Source organism: Opisthocomus hoazin, chromosome 7, assembly GCF_030867145.1.
Source record: "Opisthocomus hoazin isolate bOpiHoa1 chromosome 7, bOpiHoa1.hap1, whole genome shotgun sequence".
NCBI classification, from domain to species: domain Eukaryota; kingdom Metazoa; phylum Chordata; class Aves; order Opisthocomiformes; family Opisthocomidae; genus Opisthocomus; species Opisthocomus hoazin.
In genome coordinates, this window is record NC_134420.1 from 26,775,903 (window position 1) to 26,797,289 (window position 21,387).

At 39.5% G+C, this 21,387-nt stretch overlaps 1 protein-coding gene across 12 annotated transcripts in view; it reads right to left on the bottom strand.

Annotated features, from left to right (window-relative positions):
- The window catches only part of LRRC4C (leucine rich repeat containing 4C), a 566,727-nt gene extending 545,997 nt beyond the window's left edge, over window positions 1-20,730 (bottom strand). For all 12 annotated transcript variants that reach the window (XM_075426769.1, XM_075426770.1, XM_075426771.1 and 9 more), the window contains exon 1: window positions 20,118-20,730. The gene's annotated coding sequence lies outside the window, so the exon portion shown is untranslated. The remainder of the gene's footprint in view (window positions 1-20,117) is intronic.
- Between the last annotated feature and the right edge of the window lie 657 nt (window positions 20,731-21,387).

Here is a 21,387-nt window from a genome sequence, read left to right on the forward strand (position 1 = left end):
AGCAAAGCAGAGAAGGGGTTTGTCTCAGTTGATCAGCACGATAAGGAGCCGCTGAGGAACTTGCTCTTTCATCTGCCATAGACTCTCCATCCCTTTGCATTCGCAGGGCACTTTCTCAGGGAGCTGATTGCTACATTGCATCAGGTGATGCAGTTTTAATGTGTCTGTTGGAAAGGTGTGCAAAGGACTATAAATAGAGATCTGACTCCTGAAATAGATTTTTTTCCTTGCCTACATCATGTTTAATATGCTAAGCACACTTCACAAGCTCCATTTCCTTATCTGTGTGTCCGAACAATCTTTGGCCCCCATTCCACACATGAAAGCAGAGGATCTCGCAGGATGAAACCATCTTTCTCCTACATTTGCACAGCGTATAGCACAATAGGATTACCTTCTTGAGAGCCTAAGAACTAATGTAACAAAATAACAAGTAGAAAAAGGGTAACACATGATACATGAGACAGACAACTGAACAGCAACTGAACAAAAATAAGGATTCAGGAGAGGAAAAAGGAACACTTTCAATTATATTTTGAAAATCCAAATCAAAAACTCTGGGGGAAACATTCCTATAAGCTGGGATTCACATCAGAAAAGATCCATACCTGGGTGATAATCAGAAATAAAATAAAAAAAGGAGAAGAGGGACATGCAAAGTAGACACTACGACAAAATATTTTGTACTGCAACTGTGTACCGAGGTCTCTAAGCACTTTACAAACAGCAAGCATTTCCCCAGACAGCCAAACGCTGGTGAACGCTACATTCCCAGACCCAGCTTTACAGAAAGTTGTTTGAAGTTTGGGGTTGTTTTTTTGTTGGGGGGAGGGGTTGTGACAAAAACCTACTCACAAATCAGGGAGTAACATGCAGAAATCTCAATTTCTAGCCTCAAGCCAAGACCATTGCACAGCATTTCTCCCCACAGCCTAGATAAAAGGCTCAAAACCAACAAGCATCTGGAGCCAAGCAATCTCCTTGTTTATTTCTCCAAGTGCTCTATCTGGTTTGATAGTTTGATAGCAAGGCGTGAGGTTTTCAAGAACTGGCATGAGTCCCACCTTGTCCCATCTCTGTCCCTCCACTTTGTCAGTCAGGACTCAGACTAACTCCAGCCTTGGGAGAACATTTCTGCCCTATGTTCTCCTGCCCAGTCACTTCCTAGGTCAACAACTCTGATGTGGTTCTTCGTCTACAGAGCAAAGTAGTAAAGGGGCATGGTGGGAGGACACACCTGTAGCCAAAGGCAGAGCAAAGCAGCAAAAGCAGCATAGAAAGTATATGCTGAATCTAAAACGGTGTGTAAAGATAGCTGAGAGCATGCTTATACACAGTATTCTTTGATTCATTTCCTGCTCTCAAGCAACTTCTTTAGCTGTTTTCCTCTGATAATGACAGTGCCATCTGCTCTTACCGCTTATCTGGTATCCCTACCTTTAGCGTATGGCAACTTATCCCTCTCACATAAAGTATCATCAAATCCATTATGTGCTGTTTATGAAAACATATTCAGTTGCTGGAGGCAAGATCACGTGGTTATAAGGAAAACTACTTCAGATAGCCAACCACAAGATACTAGAAAGAAATTAAACCCTAAATACAAGTTCTTCACATGACTGTCCTCAGCAGCTGCCTCCTTCCTCAATCAACTTCCAGAAAAAATGCCTGCAATCTCCCCAGAACCAGCCCTGAGTGAAACCAAACCTCCAGGTTTCCCAGCAATAGTCTGACAATAAGCAAAACTGCACTGGGCATAGGAACATCAATCTCTGGCAGAATCTGCCACGCTCTAATTGAAGGACCATAATCTGTGAAATCATCAGGCACATGCTGATAGGAATAAGGATGAAGGTGTTGGTGCATGGACGAGGGCACTGACAGCATTCATGTTATTGGTTGTATTTATAATATTAAAGGTCTACAGGCAACTTCTCAGTGACAGCTCACTACCTTCAAGTAAAGGACAAATTTGCTTCGGGAGTTTGTGTAGTCTTCATCATTGGAGGTCTTTAAAAAGAAATTAGACACCTGCCAAAAGTGATGTGAGTATAGCTGATCCTTCTGTGGACAGACATATGGACTGCCACCATTCTGACATCTTTCCAAACCCTCAGCTCTGTGAAGCTCTCCTTTGATCTGCCTTCTTTTTAGCCTCAAAGTGGGCTGGCCTCTTCCGCCATAAACTCCATTTTCCCACAAATCTTTCCCAAAATGAATATAATTCCTAATAATATGAGACCTCACTGAACAGGAATCATAAAAAGCACACCCTGAAGCTTTGTGTATTTGAGGTTCACGAATCACTCTCCTCCCCAAATTGGATATGTTTAATTTAGAGACAGAAAGCCAATAACGCTATTCAGGCTCTGTTCAGACAATTTCTCCAAAAGAGTAGCTGTAAAGTGGGAACTAAGGCTCACTGGAAGCTAGCAAGCTAACAGAAAGGGGAATGATCTTCTTGTTAATTATTTATCAGCACCTCAGGACTTGAAAGAAAAGCAACACCTGGCTGGCTAAAAGCTCAACCCAGAGAGACAGGGACTATGGTTTCCCAGATATGCCAGTTAGCAACCCGAGTTTCATGACTACAAGCAATATTTTGTCCAAAACTACAAATAGATACAGCAGGGAGGGCGTAAAGCTAAAATATAACTGAATGTAAACAACGCCAGAGGGAAAAGAGGCCTGAATTTTTAAAAGCTCAATTACAATTCATGTGTCCAAATAAAGGTCAGGTTACAAAGAGTCATCTACTAAGCAGGCAAACCTTTTGAAACAAAATGTAGCTATTAATGCCACAATACAAATTTGCAAGTGTGTAGAACTCTTCAAAGTGACTTCTGCTTGCTTATGCAAAACGGGCACGCAAGGTCTAAGAAAATCCAGCTCTGAGATCTCTTGATAACTGCTCTCAAGTCTAAAGGCTCAAATATGTCACACAATTTCAAGCTCAGTACAGCTGTTCTGAGCACACTTCAGTTAACTAAGAATATCAATCAGCTAAACATTATTTCTTAATTCTTGGCAATGATGTATATAAATGCCCAAACAGCAAATTACACAGTTTATGATGCTTCTAAATTCATGTATCGAAACTCATTTGCAATAACCTTCTTCCAAACTCGAGGAGATATTTCATGAAAGTAGATATTTCTCCCGCTGCCACAAACTAAAATAATGACCAACAAAAAGATGCTTCCACAAATGCGATGTTATCTCAAAAACATAGGGAAAAGAACTTTGCACTTGCAGTAGCTGTTCAGCTACGTCATGATTTCTACCATAGTACCATCATACACATGAAATACACAGGTAAGGCATATTCCCCCATTCTCTGTCAGGTACATTTAATACCGGGAGTCAGCTGGCCAAACGTCTGCTTTCTTTTCCTAACATATGGCCCAATTACCACTTCGGCTACTATGCAAGCAATCTTTTTATCAATTAGCACGAACAGTCACTAGAGCCTGGGCTCAAGTGCTTATTTGATTACGTATCTGCCCAGAGCGCTCTGCATAATAAAGTAAAAGATACTCAATCTAGCACAGGAATCTCTTATTTCTTAAACATCCCATGCTTGACTAACAAAAGTTTTAGAAAACACACGACAACTCTGTTATGCCCAGAAAGCTGCCTTCACTTCTATTTTTCTTTGCAGAATAGCCATCACTAGGAACTCATCTGATGAAAGAGATCCTAGGTAAAAACTAAAGGACCATAACATTCAGTAACACAACTTGTGGGTCAGGTCACCTGTATTACAAACACTGCGCATTTGTAACTCCAAAACTCAATTTATTTGATTTTCCCAAGGCTCCTGGAACTTCGCACTCTTAGCAGCTTCCAGCCCCTTCAGTAAGGTGATCCTGCTGCCTCATCCTGTTTGCACAGCCACACTTTTTATCTTTTTTTTCTCACCAAAGAAGAAAGGCTTTATAGTTACTGAATTCCCGTAAGGTATATAGTGAAAGGTATATACCGTAAGGTATAAAGTGAAACCAAGTCTGAAAGTCTTCAGCAAAACTTACAAGTCATACTTCAACCACAAGGGTCACATCTCTATCTGTTTCTTGTCATTACAGATCTAAATGCTCACAACTGTGCAATATAAATGAAGAAGCAGTTATTTACTGTCCCCCCAACCAAGGGACCTACAGATAGCCTCCAACGCATTTCATTAGTCAATATCTGTAAGCACTTTGAACATTAAAAAGCAATGTAGTGTGCCAAGTATTACTACTGTGTAACCAGCAGCTCAAAGGCATGTTGCCAAAGTACAGCAACAAGCTTGTTCTTTTAAACCTGTTCATAATAATTATCGCTGTTAACAACAGATATTGTTCAGCTGAATGAACATGGTGAGACTTCAGCAAACAGCTCTCATCAATCTGACATCTTATAAACGTCCCTTGCTAAATGTCAAGTGAGATTTCTAGAGGGAAAGAAAATTGCCTTTCTTCCCAAAAAAGTACAAAGTTTATGCAGATAAGAAAAGAAAGTAAGATAGAAGTGGAAGCAAATGACTGTTTTGAAAAAAACTCTAAAATTACTGCCAACTACACAAACTATTAGTAAGGGCCCAGTTCTAGGCAGGAAATAGGATCAATTACAGTGCTGCAAATGGCATCTTTCAGACACTGATCTTACTCTCTTTGCAGCGAAAGAAAACAAACAAGAAGATATTGTGATTTTTTCCCTAATTCATGCATCTTTTTTACTCCTTTAATGTGTCATATGGAAGTAGCTTGCCATGTGATAACCGGTTTCTTCATTCTTAAACAGCCTAAAAAAAAAGAAAGATAAACATCTTAACTTGTGGCACACAGGTTCACCATGGTGCATTTCATTACAAGTTTATTTTATATGCACAACTTAAATATGCAGAAAGATTTTTCTGAAGGGGCATTTGCAATATCCAGTTAATTGAAGTATTGCACTGAACTTCTAGTTCACAGAATACCCCATATCTCCAAGATGCTTACTCTTATGAAAATATAATGAATGCGTGAGCATCAGCTTATTAGCAAGGAGCTCTTAAAGTGTTACCCCAACACAAACACACCAGAATTACCAATATCTCAATATTATTTTGTGTGAAAAGTGAACATTTACTGGATTTTATTACAAGGATGCTGAAAGAGACATTTTTAAATGGTTATAAAGTGCTTTTAAAGAGATAAACCTCTAGCATGCCGTACTATGAGCACCCACCTTCCCCCTTTCCCATGTGTATATTAGAATTAGGATCATTTCCATCATGTTAACGCATCTCATTACCAGTTACAGATGTATTATGGTCCTCTATGCATATAGTTTTGATTTGTGCCATGGCCTTTCATATACATGTAAAGTCCTGGCATCAGCTGCCATTTAAGTAGCTGCCACAAGGAGTAACGTATTTCCAGAAAAGCAAAGGCTGCTGATTCTCTATAAACTTTTAATAGTTGAAAGAAATCCAGAAGAAAAATAGTCCTGTTACTTTAAGACTTTTCAAGATAGTCCTGAAAGACTTCAAGGATTATTCTCTCCAAACTTACAAAACTTCACGGATACTTCCATTTTACAGGTACAGATTTTTTTTTTTTTTTGAAGGAGAGACAAGAAATAGAGCACATTGTATTTCTAGGTTGAGTCTAAAATTATTCATTCTTACACTAAAATAAGTAGAAAAGTGGAGTTTTTCATACTACTGTATTCATAAGTATTAATGACTTATGAAATCATTACGTTCGCCTGTAAATCAAGCCACTGAATTTCCTATTGCAAGAGTAGTTCAATATAGCAGGCAAGAATAGTAAGATATCAAGATATCATACTTCAAGAGTCTAGTTGATTAACACAAAAGATAACAGTTCTGCAAATACAGCCACATACTCTGTTATACTGCTAGTGAGATACACTATAGATACGTCATCACTTTCCATATAATTAGAGACTGGACGTGACCGGATTCCTGACAGATACTTAGGTTTCAATTTTATAGTCGTAACTCCTATCTGGGCCGGTTTTAAACTGAGATAATTAAAGAGAACTTCAATATTTTACAGCTGTGGAATCTGCACAAAGCTTATCCCTTTGCCATAGTGCTTTGGTGAAGAGCTTTCATTAGGATAGAACTGAAAATATCAAGTCTTCCCACTTTAATAACCTTATGACTTAAGAACCACCCTAAAAATATGACCCAGGTAAAAGTAATGGGATTATTCACACCAAAATCCACATGAATCATGAAACAACAATTCTGAACCTATGATCATTGTCTTAACAGGATTTTACTCCGATTCCTAATGATAACTAACCCTACTAGCTATTCTAGCATAAGCAGACAGCTAGTGTCTCTCTCTCTTGGGGAAATACTCATTGTACTTCTAGAAACTAAACAAGACACTGAATTGAAAAGTGCTTTGTAGATCCAAAGTACTGTTGTTTACTTTCTGACACTCCACGCTAACCAAATACATCCTGGCAAAAGAACCCTGTAGCAAACTGCAGAAAAAAATCAGAGGAAAAAATAAAAAGTGGGGGTGGAGCATCTGTGTTTTTCCATCTAGGAAAGAGAAATTTTTTATAATTTTAAAACATTTTCATTGTCCCAAAATGTGAATAACCATTACTCATTCTAGTTGCAAGACTGTGTTAGTCTCCTTCGTGGAACCAAGTACATTAAAGAACGACCTTTGCACCCCTAACACAGACAGGGGCAGAGATGGCTCACTGACTATTCACATTCGTCAGTCCAGTAACACACACAAAAACCATCAGAGGGAGTGATTAATACACCACAAGTGTCTTCTGACACTTTCTCTAAAGATGAAGGCTGCCGTTTTTGTCCAAAATAAGATTAGAATATTGTTGTGCCGCTCAGTTCCTTCCCTACTCCGTGAACTGATTCAGCAAGGTCAAGTCACTTTCATCAACATCTGTTCCTAACGAGTAATTAATAACCTGAACTTTAGCTAGCTTTTTAGGTCAAAAGTGGGTAACAATGAAATTAAATTTCTGCATTAAAGAAGTTATTGTTACAAGAAAAGGGGAGGAGGAGATCAAGAGAGGTAATGAACACATTTTACCTGCTTTTTATCGGATTGGTGTACTTGCCTGTAAGCATATTAAGCCACATCAACACGCGCAGCTAATGAAATAATTAGTTGTTGCAACCACCACCTTATGTTCGCTTAGAGGAACTCAGCTTTAATGAGGTGAGCGAGGCAGAGCCAGGAGGATCTCAGCAGGCACAGAGCCTGGCCCCTCAGCAGCCCCCCAGCGCCAAGGCCCACCACCGCACCCCCTGTGGGCCTTTGTACCCACTCCATTCCCTTTCCCGTTGCCATCAGGTGAGAGAAGCCAGGCTGAGTGGAGTGAGTGCTTCACGAGCCCTGCTGCCGACCTGGTGCTCCCAAGGCTTGAGATGCACCACAATAAATCAAATTCAGAAATCATGCTTCTTTAAGAGCTATGCATAAAACAGTTCTGGGTCACCAAGAAAACAGCTGGTCTTTAAACAGTGTGCTTTCAATCACGATAAAACTCAGTAAAGATTCCAGGAAAAACAGCAAGGGGAAAAGCTTGAAAGATTTAAAGTAGTGACAGGAGTCACTGAAATGCTGTCTTTTAATGCTTGGCTCCAGATGCAATCTTTCAAAAAGACTGACCAGAGGAAACACCACTCAGCTCTGCTCCTGTAAGCGAGGACGCAAAGGGCTATGGTAAGCAAATCTTGCAACTAACTTTGGTGACAAGGTGGGGGGGGAAGGGGAAACATTCATTACAACTCTTCAGTTGGAACTTGACCTTCTTGCCACAGGAGAAAGAAAAAAAGAAAAGGTCATCTAAAAACATTCCGACAGTTGTTCACCACAGAAGTACAAGAAATTTTAAGGTTTTGAACAGATAATGTGCTTCTATTGTAGAAGTGAGTATGACAGAAGCACTTGAACCTTCCAAAGAAGAAATAGAGAAGTGTGTGCATATACATATGCACACACACGCTCGCATTATTTCCAGCTGCAGACAGGAGAACAGGAATGCATTTCTAAATAAATATTGTGCTACTCCCTGACCAAAGTCTGGAAAAGTTAATGCTGTGCAGTGTTAAGAGAACCATGAAGAAAGCAGAGACAAGAGCGGTATCTCTATTTATGAAGATTTGAAATCAAAACGTGAAGTCAACTCAAGTTATTTCATAAAGCAAAGTAGCTCTAAGTATTTTGATACAGACACAACCTTGTTATGACAGTGACAGAACATCATAACAAGACTGAAGTGTTCTTAATTGCCTTATTTAAACTGTAGCTAGATTTATGTGGAGGATAATGGGGGCTATCTTGAAGGATTCAGTGCTTCATCACCTCATTCTGATTTGGAAAAAAAATTTTATTTAAAAAATTTCGAGAGGAAGAATATATGTACATTCTACTGAATGTATACACTTTGTTTCAGTTTTGCCTCCATTACATCTGAGAATTTAAATCTTTAAACCTCTCCACAGATTCATCAGTTCCTACCAGGTTGTAAGTTAATGCATTAATTTCCAAAAACAAAGTCAAAGCCACTGTCTTTAGGAAACTTCCTTCCCCATTTCACACACTCACAAACAACCTTTCTTACTTATACTGTTGTGATACTCATTTTACCTAATGTAGATGAAGTCTTAAATACAGAAGTAATGTTAACAGCACATTTAATTAACATTTTAAATGTATCCTCTGTACCACAACAGAAGTGATGGGGGTAAAAAGTTATACCATTCTTCTGTGCTTCAACCCTAGATAAAATCCTAAATGTAAATATATTTGCTCTGTAAGGAAGACACACTAAGGGGGGGAAGAAATCTACTTTTTAATCACAGTTTTCTATTTTTGGATCCTCCCATGAAGTTCAATAGAAAATTACATCCCAAACATTAAATGCTATGGGACAGTTCAACAAGACCTACAGGAAAGTGCTATGTTAACGTTTTATTACATTCCATAAATTTAAGAGTAATCACCATGTAGTCCTACTACTTTTCAGTGGAACCTTATAATCTTCACATCCATTAAATGCCATACGGATCTTCTTCAGAGGGCAGAGGTTCCTCTAAATCTGTGCCTGTAGATTCATGCACCACAGTATTACCTTCTTTAAAACTCTTGCTACAGGGGTTACTTCACGAAACACTAAGTAGACCCTTCGCTGGCATCAGCTGGCTGGACTGTTGCAGGGTCTCTAAGGCTCAGTGCTGCTGCAAGGTCCGGCTATTCTGAGTTTTACCTGTCAGTGTCCTCAAAGAATGGTCCCAGTCCTCCAGTTTCGCTATGCAGCTACAGAGCAATTAAAGCAGCTTGACACCTGCATGGGTTTTGTAATCTTCATCTCCATTATGCAAGCTGATCCCATAGTTCCACTTTTGTTGTTTCTACCCTTGACAGAAACACAATCAACCTTACTATTCCAGAGCATGATTTGTAACGTGATGTATTACTGTAAACTGCAGTACAGACTATGGCTGGAGCTTTACACCCACTGGGAACCAGGGGCTATGCAAAACAATGGAAAGCAAGCCATCACCTCCGATGATACAGCAAGTCAGAACTTCATGGCTGATTTAGTGACTCAGCTCTTGCTTAATGCTTCTCCAATTATTCTTGGACTAGCTGGTATGGAAGAGAATGAGTCAGAAGTTGCTTGCATATTTCGTTTCCATCCAGCATAGGGCAAGCAAGCAAACAAAAAGAATGAATTAACACTTGGTTTTGTTTCTAAACACTGCCAAAGTAACCTCGCTAATGAAGGTTGCCCGCCACCTTGACATGGTGACTCACCTTTATTGCCCTCTCATCCAATATGGACGGCAGTTACATCAGTTCCAGCCAGGGCACGGTGCAGGCAGTTCAGATGTAGGCATCTCCAATGTGAGGCATCTCCAATGTGACCCATTTCTCTGTCATCTCTGTCCTGCACCAGTGCAGTATAATTTTAAACCTATTTGGCCATTGAAGGTAATGCAGAAGGAAGCAGCAAGGCAGCGCCAGTGTTTTGATCCTCCCTCCTACCTGGGGAGGAGCAGCTTAATAGAATAATTTAGGCTTTAAAGGTCATAGATAGTAAGAGATCACATATCTGAACCACAGCCTTGACCCTTAAGGCAATGCATTGATTGTGCATCCTGTTTTGTTCCAGTTCCGCCAAGTTAAATAGTATAAATTCAGAAGGGAGGTGTTGCTTTGTCTCATGAAATGACTGAATTTTAACAGCCATTCAACAACAAATTAAAAAAAAAAAAAAAAAAAAAAGATGATTACTGCTTGCCAAGTGCCTGCAAGTAGAGATTGAAAGTCCAAGCAAGTAAAAGCATTTCTTCATCTTATGAACATCATGGCATTGTATGTATAACGAAATGCCATCAAATATAGTTGTTACTGTAATACAGAGAAAGCAAGTTAATCAAGAAATAGCACAAGTATGAGGAGCACACAAGGTGGTGGCAGGAAAGCTTCTCACTTCTGTCCTGAAGGCTCTCCTGGGGGAGCTTAATGCAATAGCTCAAGAACAGTTTTCGTAGTCTATACAGCATATAAATCTATACATTCTTCACCCTACAGGAAAACAGGTCATAGAGAAAGCAAAAGCAAGTAAGACAGATCAAAGAGTATCTGCACCTGGTTATACCAGATCAAACACAAGACTGTTCTTCCAACCACAGCTACCTGAACTTTGATAATGCCAACAGACACAGAAAAACGATGTGCTCCCACCAAAAGGGCCAGAGCACTACCCTAGGTTTAAAGGCAGTGCATGTTGCCCATTCTATTTAGGGTTAGTATGTCTAAGGAGGAGTAGAGCAACAGGAGTATTGATTAGGCATATTGGTTTTTTTTGTTAGGAGACAAAGTCTACATAAACTATGGAATTCAACAAAGACTCCCAATCTGTGGCAAAAGAGAGGGCAAAGAACATTAGTTTTGTTCCATATCACCTACACCTCAATTCCTTCTCAATATTAACCTCCAGTCATAAAAATCAAATTTAGACCTGTAGGAAGTAAAAAAAAGAAAATACTAGAGATGAAGTAGTGTTGTCTCAGACTACAGTAGCAGACCTTAAGATGGGATGTTAAAAAAAAAAAAACCACACAAAAAGAAAAAACAGTTTTACATTAGTAGTCTTGCCCAACACTTTTTTTAGTGTAGCTATGATAGCTTTTTGCTTTTTCCAACTATATTAGTTGTTTAAGAGGTATTACCTCCTAATAAGAGTTTCCATAAAAAGTACAAGCGTATTCATTTTTTGTTTTAGAAACTGAAACAATTAAAGCATTTCCCTTCCTTTGTAATACTAGAAAAAAAAAAAATCAGAGCATTACACTAACAGAAGGCAATTTCCAGTCCCATTACTAACAACAGTTTAAAGCCTGCGTAACCTTCAAATCTTAATGTTTTCTAGTGTCTCTATTATCCTACTAAAATCAAGTGCAATATCAGGGCCATTTGTGGAAGACATGCTCTTCTTCCACCAGTGACCTTTTTCCTCCACTGCTTCTTACAGTGCTTACCACTAGGCTTAAATAATTAAACATGCCAAAGCCTGAAGTGATTGCAGAAATGCACCTACATTTGAAAAAGACTATTTAGACAATTTGTAAAACAACAACCGGAGGCCAAATGCTTATTCTCATAAACTGACATCCTTATTGGAACTACCTACTCATTTCCACTGCCTGAGGGCCTAGGCAAGATCATGAAAACAGCCTTCTAGTACACCAATTACAGTTAAACAATATGGAAAGAAAGAAAAAGAGACAACTATCAGAATTTAAGTGTTAAAAGCTCAGGCATGGTTTCTGATAAAAAAAGAAAAAAAAATAAAGGAGAGCACCATTTAATCTGGACAAAATAACCTTAGGAAATAATTACTTATGTTACATTTTCATAGATTTACAAAAATCATGACTTTTCAAAATATACTTTCTCCTCACTCGATAGAACACAAAACTCCCTTCCATTAGCAAAGTAAACGTTTCTGCATATCAGAGTAGCAGCTTTATCCATTTCCACTTCCTCCGCATCCTCAAGACCATCACTTCATAACGTTTTGCTCCCGAAGTTTCCCTCCCCATATCGAAAGTGTGAAGAGGTGGTGGTGAAGAATATTTCCTGCTGACGACACAAGCAAAACTTCAAACTGGCTCATCCTTAGCCAGAGACAAGGACGTAGGTTTATGTTACAGACAGATAAGAGATGATAAAATAAGTAAGTTAGACTTCTCCACTGCTAGACCTCAAAAGCTTCCATTAAGTTCCAGATGGAACAAACATTGAAATGCTCATGGTTCATAGCAAAGCTTTGATTTCAAATGGGCAACTGCATTACATAAAAAGAAGTACTTCGGACAGATCTTTTACCAAATTTACCCTGTCTTTCTACATTCTGTAAACATGTCTAGTAGAACATACATATTCCATATGTCAAATAAGGTGTTCCATAAATAGACTCAAAGTTAATAATCTTGGAAAGTTTCACACAAGGCTTCACAAGAAGGAACTCACGGGATCAAGGAAATACACCCTCTTTCTAAATTTCTAATCTAACACTTCCCATAGAAGAAAACAGCATAATTAACATCATTTGCCTGGTTGCAAATATTCCCCTTGAAAGCACAAAGATTCAGATGTAGGTAGAAATGCAGAGATGCACCTCGCTAAAAACAGGACAAATCTAAAGCAGTAATCCACAACTTTTGATGATTCATGTAGTAGAAAGTGGTATCCCAAGCCTGCATGCTGCAGAATGGAGCTGATACATATGCTGACAGGTGTGAAGCTTCTCTATTCATCTAAATGAACAGAAAGATCTCGCATCTCCGCCTACTTCAGAAAAAGAGTATAAGAAGAAGAATTAAGGCAGATTAAGAGACTCTCTTAGGCAGATTAAGACCCTTAAATACACATTCCCAAACCAAGTATTTATAATATAAGGAGTCTCCTAGTTACCTCTCTCAACTGTCGCCGTTTTCAGTATTGCGTAAAGCTGCTTAAACTATAAAGCTGATTGTCAAGGGAATCCCCGTTTGAATGGATCTTTTGTGGTTTGAAAGGGTTGTGACTTATGTAAAAGGAGGGCATCAGGTTACTGCAGCAAGTCCTGAATATCAGTGACAAAGGAGAAAAAGGAAAGCTAGCAAGTCAGGCTATGCTGTCTCTCCCTTACTGCTCAGCTCAATCGCAAGGTAGTCACAGGACAGAGCCAAGGACTAGGGCAATCCTGCTCCCCTGAGGCCACTTTCTTCTCCAGTAAACAGTACCGATGCTCTGCTGCAGGTCACCGGAAAACAAGAGGTGCCTCTGAGCAGCCCTGCTACAAAACAGCCCACTCCACTGCAAGCAGCCGCTGAAATTCAGAGGCAAGAAACCCGAGTGGATCAGGCATGATGTGAAAAATGAAGCGGAGAAAATAAATGCATGATATTTACTGCCTGACAACTGGGTTACATTAACCCAGCCATACACTAACTCAGCCAAATTCCTTTACATATTCTATAGCTGATAATATAAAGCCATTCACGATTTTTTTTAGTCACTAAAAGTCTTCAAAGCTTACAGTTTTAACTTACGTTTTTCCACTGGAAGACATGTGCTTGATTACATAAAAATTGTGACACAGTCAAATATTCTAAGGTCCTTCTAGCCCACAAACACCAGAAATCATACTACCTGGTTTTCCAGACGTGAATTAAAACACCTACCCATTCAGTTACATTACTTTGTACTTCCTTTATGATAAAAGTTTTCAATGCATCAGTCATTTTATTTGCATGTTATCTCTGGATACTTAGGCTCTTGCATACCTACATATTAAATTTCCTCTTCTGCAAGCCCCAGTTTGCTTCAGACTTCCTGAATTCAGGTGATGGAAATGTTAACTCTTGTGAACCCACCACTCCCATAACTCTCCCAACAATCCTATCTAAACTCCAGTTTAGCACATAAGCATATAAACTTCTAACCACACAAAGCATCTTGTTTTCCTGGGCCTGCACCCTTCTCCAGTTCTCACACTCCTTTCACCCAGAACTGGTCTAAACTATGTCTCTCATATCTTTTGTTCTCAGAACTAGATTGCACTTCCACCCAAGGGGAATGATTGCACACTTGAACAGACAAAGAACATGACTTTAATAATTACAAACCCATTGTAAGACAATAATTGAAGAGTCTGTGGAGAGGCAGTATTCCCAGGAAGGTACGTTCTTACTTGATATTTATTCTTACTCAATATATATTCCTTTACTTAAGGAACTGTAGTTCATATTTCCTATTGAAGTCCAAGGCTTAAGTTTTCAATGCTTTTTCAAGAGACATCCAAATCCCTTACAGAGTTTTGATAATGCCACTTCTGTTATTAGCCTTGCTGTATCTACCCTTGTTCAAAATAAAAATGAAGACTTGGGACCAGACCAAGTGGCATTTCTGAAGCATGTACTTCAAATGCTTAAAAGAACACGCCGCAACCTTCTTTACCCCACCCAAAGCGCTGAAATACACTTTCACCACGTGCAAAAGTACAATTTTCTTCCACGTGCAGTCTGTACAGTGCAATCCCTGCTTGTACCCTTACAAGAATATGAAACTACTTTTGTCTTTGGGGTAATCTCTGCACCATTTTTTCTTCCTACCTTGAGTTCACCCATTCCACTCCTTTCACTCCAGTTTTTGTTACTGGATCTCTGCTTTTCAGAAGGCGGCTACTCTCGCAGGATTTAAGTAAATTGAAGCTAAATGATCTCTGCCTACAAAGTGTCTCATTTTCTTCCTGAAATAACTAAGGGTACAGTGAAGATTTTTACAGATTTACATGCAACACAAAGTTATTATAGCGAGTAGCTCCAGAGAAAAGCCTGGCAATAAAAATCGGTTGAAACAAATGCAGCCTTAATATGAGAGGTCAGAGCCTCTGCAGAAAGCCCCCTTCAACTGGAAGCTGCATGATGCTTGCAACAATCCTTCACTGATGAACAGCTGGGGGGGGTGGAAAATCACACAGGCAAAGAAGTGCCATCCATAGCTTTACCTAATAATACCAGATATTTAGTGCATAAGTGTTACTTTTCCTTCGCATTTGCCAATTTCTTTCTGGACAGCAGAAAAATAGTAAAGATTACATACTAGCAGACAAATTAGACAAAGAAAACCAAGATTATATGGAAAATATGCCCACTGCTTGAAAGCCCTATGTTGCAGTTACAAGATTTTTCTCTTGCGACTGAACAACAGAAAGGGGAGGACTCTTCTGCTCCCACAAGGAGTTAAATCAAATTAAGGAAGCATTTGCAAAAAAAAAAAAGAGTGACGGGTCTCCCACCTCACTTGTCTGTATCTTTACCTCGTACCAATTCAGCTATTTCAGAGGAGCTAAACAGCTAAGGATATAAGCCTGTTCTTACTCTTGTAAACAGGATGAAGAGGACTAGAATTGACAGTCTCTTAATAACTAGAACGTGCTGGACTTGAGCACTTGACATAAATTTAACCTATCAAAACAACATCTTAAATTACCAAAGAGGTTAGAATAACAGGCCTCATGGAAAATCTCTCTGCCACAGGTTGCAAGCTCAAAGCTATGTCAAAAACACAGCAACAGAAGCCCTTTATAATTACAACGATAAGGTTAATTTAAGCATGTTTTCATTTCACACTGGTGTTTCTGCTAGCCTATGCAATATACAAAGTATAAACAGAATGCCTACCACTGACAACCAATTGAGTGAAGAAACTTTGGCAAGTTACACAATAATTGTCGTCAGTACAAAAAGTTTTTTAGTACACACCAGGAAGGAGACCTAGATTCCTTGCTACAATTCTGCCTCTGAAGTGTGTGTTCTGAGAAGCAAAGTCTCCAGCTTCTGAAGAAACCTCTGCCCACCACCCTCCTCCAGGATCAACAGGATTCTACCTTATGTAACCACTCTTAGTTCGGCAGCAAGAGCTCTTCTATGGCAGCAACTTGCAGCTTGTGAGAACAAAGAAACAGTAAATTTCCTCCTCAGTAATATGAAATAGCTGTAGAAGACTCAGCATACCACTAGGGCATTTCAGTCTTCATGTGGAGAACGTCACCATCTCTACCTTATCAACCTGAACAGTGACAGTCTCTAGAAGCAAATACCTGCACATTGCTACCATGTGCTCAACAATCCTCTCACGGACCACTCCTGAAAGGTAAGGTGTCTAAGTCAACATTTTCTCATGTTTTTTTTTGTTATATAACTCAACAAAAATACGTGATCTTTTGTATTAATTTCATGAAAACATAAGGAATTCTTACTAGTAAAGGACGCCTTCTTGGATACCCCAGTCTGTGAAAAGCCAAATAACAGGCAGCAAGCACCACAAAGGCTGTCTTCCCTAAACAACCTGAGTAACTGTCCTTTTGGAAAGCTAAGAAATTAAAGAACCTCTCAAACAAAATCCATTTTCACATGTCCAACTAGGAGTACTGAAAGCAGAAAAATAATCAGCTTTATTTTGCTGCCTAAGAGTTTATCCAACACATTTGTTTGCCAGCCCAGGAACTGGAGAGTTCAGGTTCCGAGTCTCCTTCATTCCTAAACCTTATACTTTGACACAGAATTAAAAGAAATGGAGTTTGTGTGTGTGTGTAATTTACTGCAGTCAACTAATTTGTCAACTGAAAGGATATATTTGTAACTTCTTTTTTTCCTTAAGTGGCTAAAAGCAGTAAAATTTACTTGCTATTAATCCTCTTAGAGATTTAAGAACACTAGCTCTACTCGCAGGAATTTTCAGTGATCGTACCATTTGTCATTAGAGACATACACATTCATAAGCAGTGTGTGTTTACCGATAAACCACTCTTTTCCGGCTCCTTATTTCAAAGCCAGGCCCAGTGTCATCACATCAGCCTAAGATAATATTGCAGACCAATGTGATGAGTCAGCATGTTCTGCCACCTTGCAGAGCTTGTTCTTTTGGTTCAAGTCATGGAACATCTCCTCTCTTCCATCCTCCCGTTGCTTGCATGCCGCCGCCGAGCTCTAAGATTGACTTACCACTTGTCAGCCCAGCTTGTTTCAGAAGGAGGAGGAATTCATGTGTAAAGTACCCTGGGTCTCAGAGAAACATGTGCTTGAGAAGCTTAGCGCCTGGCTGGCTGACTTCAGCAATAAGAAAAGGAAGCTGCTAAATTAACTGGAACTAAGTGAAAAAGAAATTTCTGTTTTCTTTATCTTCCACTTACTCTTCAAACAACATTTAGATAATTCAGCTCATGAGAGTCTCATTGTACCCATATTCCTGCTGAGACATTTTACCTACGATACACTCACTGGAAGACCCTTGCAGGCCTTCTCTTCATATTTCAGCAAGAGGTACAATGCACAGTGGATCGAGCTCATATAAGCACCCAAACAGCACAGAGAAGAAAGCATTTTTCCTATTAGGTGAGACTGAAGGCATATGGGGCATTGCACTATGAATGTAATTAAAATGGAAGGGCCACTAAAATGAAACACTTGACAGTCTTTTCACAGTTCTTTTTAACTGAACATGAAAAAACCCACACACGGTCCAACTGGTGCTAAAGCCTGTTCCCACATAAAACCTGCTAGTACTGAGTTCTTGTGTGGCAAGCATTCTTGCCATAATAGCAGCTATGGTATTTGAAACCAAAACTGATCCCTTGATAGAACACATTATGTTCTATACAATATTGTGTATACTATAAGACACACAAACAAAAACAAAAAATAGCAAATATGACAGTATAATTAGGAAGTCAGAAATGAAATCCAGGAAAAATTCTTATCAAAATCTACTACAAACCAACAAAAATACTTAGGTAGGGTTGGAGAGAAAGAAGCATGAGGTTTCCTCTTCAGTGAATCTGTTAAAATGTAAAATAACCACCATTTGCTTTAGTCTGTAGTATATAAGGAGATAATCCTACATGCAAAAAAATCCACAAGAGTGTCACTTCTGTAGGGTTGATGATCAGAGACAGATGATTAATAACATCTGGATACCATTTCAAGAGAGCAGTGACACCTTTTTTTTTTTTCCAGCATACAGGTGACTACCCTCCCACTCAGTTTAGGGCATGCAACACTACTAAATTATATCCTACACATCAGAACAGGCAGAAATACTGGTGGAGCAAATGTGTCATCTTTTTCCCCAGAACATGAAAGTTGTTTCATCTCCAGGCAGAACATTTCCCCCCTGCTTTCATCCCGCCAATGTCTCTGCTTTGATGGACTCATTACATATTTCAGTTCTAAAACCAGGGTAAGGTTCTAAAAATCATGAGTCATCATTTCTCCACACACACACCCCCTTTTTGTTTTTTTAGCCCTCATTACACACAGGCTGTTCCCCATAGTTAAAAGAGAACATAGCTCATTTTCTGGTGAAATAGATGCATGTGCTACACGCAATGGGGCTTGAGTAAAGTACAATGAGGGAGAACTATGGCAAACTGCATCCTGCCCAGAAAGAGATTTGTTTGTCACAATCATATAGAGTAAAGGCATATGCAACACAGATCATCACTTCCAGAAAATGAGGGGAAAACACACCTATAACCAGTTCTTCTTTCTTCCTTAATCCCTCTTTAAAGCTATTATGCAAAACCAGCGGGAATTAGAGGGACTGACTGACAGGATGCAATAACATAAAGTGATTTGATTACGCTGAAGCAGAGCCTTTTCATTAAGTTTTTAGCTTTACAACACAGGATCTATTACAAGAGGGGTCATTACACTTCTTTGTGCCAAATGGCTCAAAGGTCCATCCTATTTGATGCGTCCTTGTATTTATCAATCTTACAAAACTTATTTATAAATGTCCCCTTTTCTTTATATACATTACATATGTACACAAATGCAAGCCCCTCAACATCTGATTATTCAGTAGAACTGCATTCTGATCCATGTCTTTTTACACTAAATAACCAGCTATGCAGTCTTTCAAATAGATACCATATCCTCCAATATTAGTCATTCATATTCATATAATTGAGAAGGAGCGAGTACCTAGCAATTCCATTTGGAGAAGCAAGCATCTTTGAAATGTATTTACAGATGGTTTTCTCACCTCCTTGGGAATGCTAAGTACTATCAGTGCAGCAATATAAAAAAGCTCAACCACAAGAGCTCCCATTCTATTGCAATGCAATGGTATTTTATTTCTATTATTAAACGTAAAGATGGGAAAGGCTACAACAGTCATACTGTTCCTGCAGAAACTGCACTGAGGGGTGGGTCGGGTGCGGGGGAAGGAGAAGTGCCAGGTTTAAAAACCGAGTAGCACCACAGCCATATGACTGGTAGATCTCCAGAAATACTGGAGTGCCATGAACCATGCCGGATGAGACGTTTACTTTGGTCACCTGAGCACTTGGTAGCACCTCCATCCCAAAAATCAAGGGCCCACAAGAACTAATTTGTGATCAGCACTCTGTTCCATATGAGTTATTACTGTTTGGCCCTACATGTTTCATAAATTCTGTAGCTGAAAAAAAATAAAGCAGCAGCATTCAAAAGGTTAATGAGAAGCAAACAGACAAACTTCACGTGATGCACAAATCCTGAATTTCCATTCTGCTACCTTCTACTTCCACTAACAGCAGCAGCAGAAGCAGCTTTTTACTTACATATTCATCATTCCAGAGCTGACCGAAATGCAGAGAAACAACTAGACAAGATTTATGGAGACTTATGTTGAAAATATTTTATGAGCTGTATTTCTTGCCCATTCTAGATACTTACCAAATATTTTAGCTGGTTTAATAAAAAGAATTATCTCCCTAGAAATTCTAATACCTCTGAAATGAAAGGAGCTTTCTAGTGCTATTTAACTAACATTTTCCAGCACTATAGATCATCATTTTGTAAGCATTTTTACCGTGCAAATGGCAGGGGGAGAAGAACCAAAAGAAAAAAAAAAACCACCAAACCAGAAAAGGAAGTGAAAAGGAGATACGAATTACAAGCACAGACTTTGCAAACACCACACTGCATATGCACCCGGTACTCCTGTTTTAGCTTTTTTCCCCAGCTCAAACAAGCAAGCAGGAAACAAACAAGGAAACAGAAGGGGCAGGCAAACCCCTGGACTTACCTTTTGTGCGGTCCCCCTGTAAACTTCTCCGAAAGAAATTTAAATTCCTCCAGCTGGATTTGATCCTCTTTGCTTTTCTCTTTCTCGAGTTACACAGAAGCAAAGCAATTAGTTTTCAGAGGTTCCATTTACTGCTCTTCCATCCCCAGCAAAATGCGTCCAGGAGACTATGTTAAAAGTAAGCCCAGAACTCAAAGGCAATCGGAGAAGGGAGCGTCGGGGGCTGCTGATGGATTCAGTAGCTTGAGCACAGAAATCTCCTACTGTACAATATACCTGGCTTCTCGCTTACCAAAAAACTGTAGTGCAAACTGTCAGTAGTAGCCTCCAATAGCTGCTGTGTGTGCTGCAGATGGTATGTCTCACTGTTACCTTCCCAGATGGGTAGAGGATTCAGAGAGCAGCAAAACCAGGGGGTCGCCTCCAAACCAGGTGGATTGCCAGCCACTCATTCACTCAGTCCAATTAATCAAGACAAGTACAGCTCAGTCACCAGAGGTGTCTCCTTCCAGGGTGCACAGGATTATGGCAAGGTTATTAATCTTGCTTTGCTGCATCCCCCCCACCCCCTACATTCAGCAGCCTGCACCGAGATGATTGCCAGCTCTGTCTCTGTCCCTGTTCTGCTGCATTTTGCTCAGCCCTCTGTTGCTGCAAGTGAAACACAGAGGAGGGAGGAATACTAATAAGGTGGTTAGCTACAGTTTCTTTAAGGCATTCTACATACTGTGTGTGCGTGTGGGTACGTGCATATGTGTTTGCATGCATTCTCCCTGGGGTGAGCCGGATTTCTCTACAGCTGAAATAGGACCTGTTTCTACATTGAAGTCTGAATTAATTGGGATTATCACTTAATGAATATCAGAGCCAGCAATTGTATTTTATGTAGGATAAGAGGAGGTTACTAAGTGGTCTAGAAGATTAGGATGGCACTAGTGGTTGGGGGGGGGGGGGGGGGAAGTGAGGCAATGGTTGTAGAAAAGCATGTTAGGTTAGAAAATTTGTTCCACAGCAACTAATTTTAGCACTATTTTAGAAGTCTTTCTGATATCCTGTAACAGTCAGGATTTTAAAATCCGCACTATATTATCCATCTAGATTAGACAGCAATATGCCGTCTCAGGTAAACACTTTCAGAAAAGAAAGGATTTCTGGCAGGAAAAGAGAAATTTAGAAAGTCGGCTGAGGCAGAAAACCAGCACTGCATTTATGAAGGTGCTTGAAATTCCCTCCTGTACTGAGAATTGTTCTGCTGAAGCCTTTCACTTGT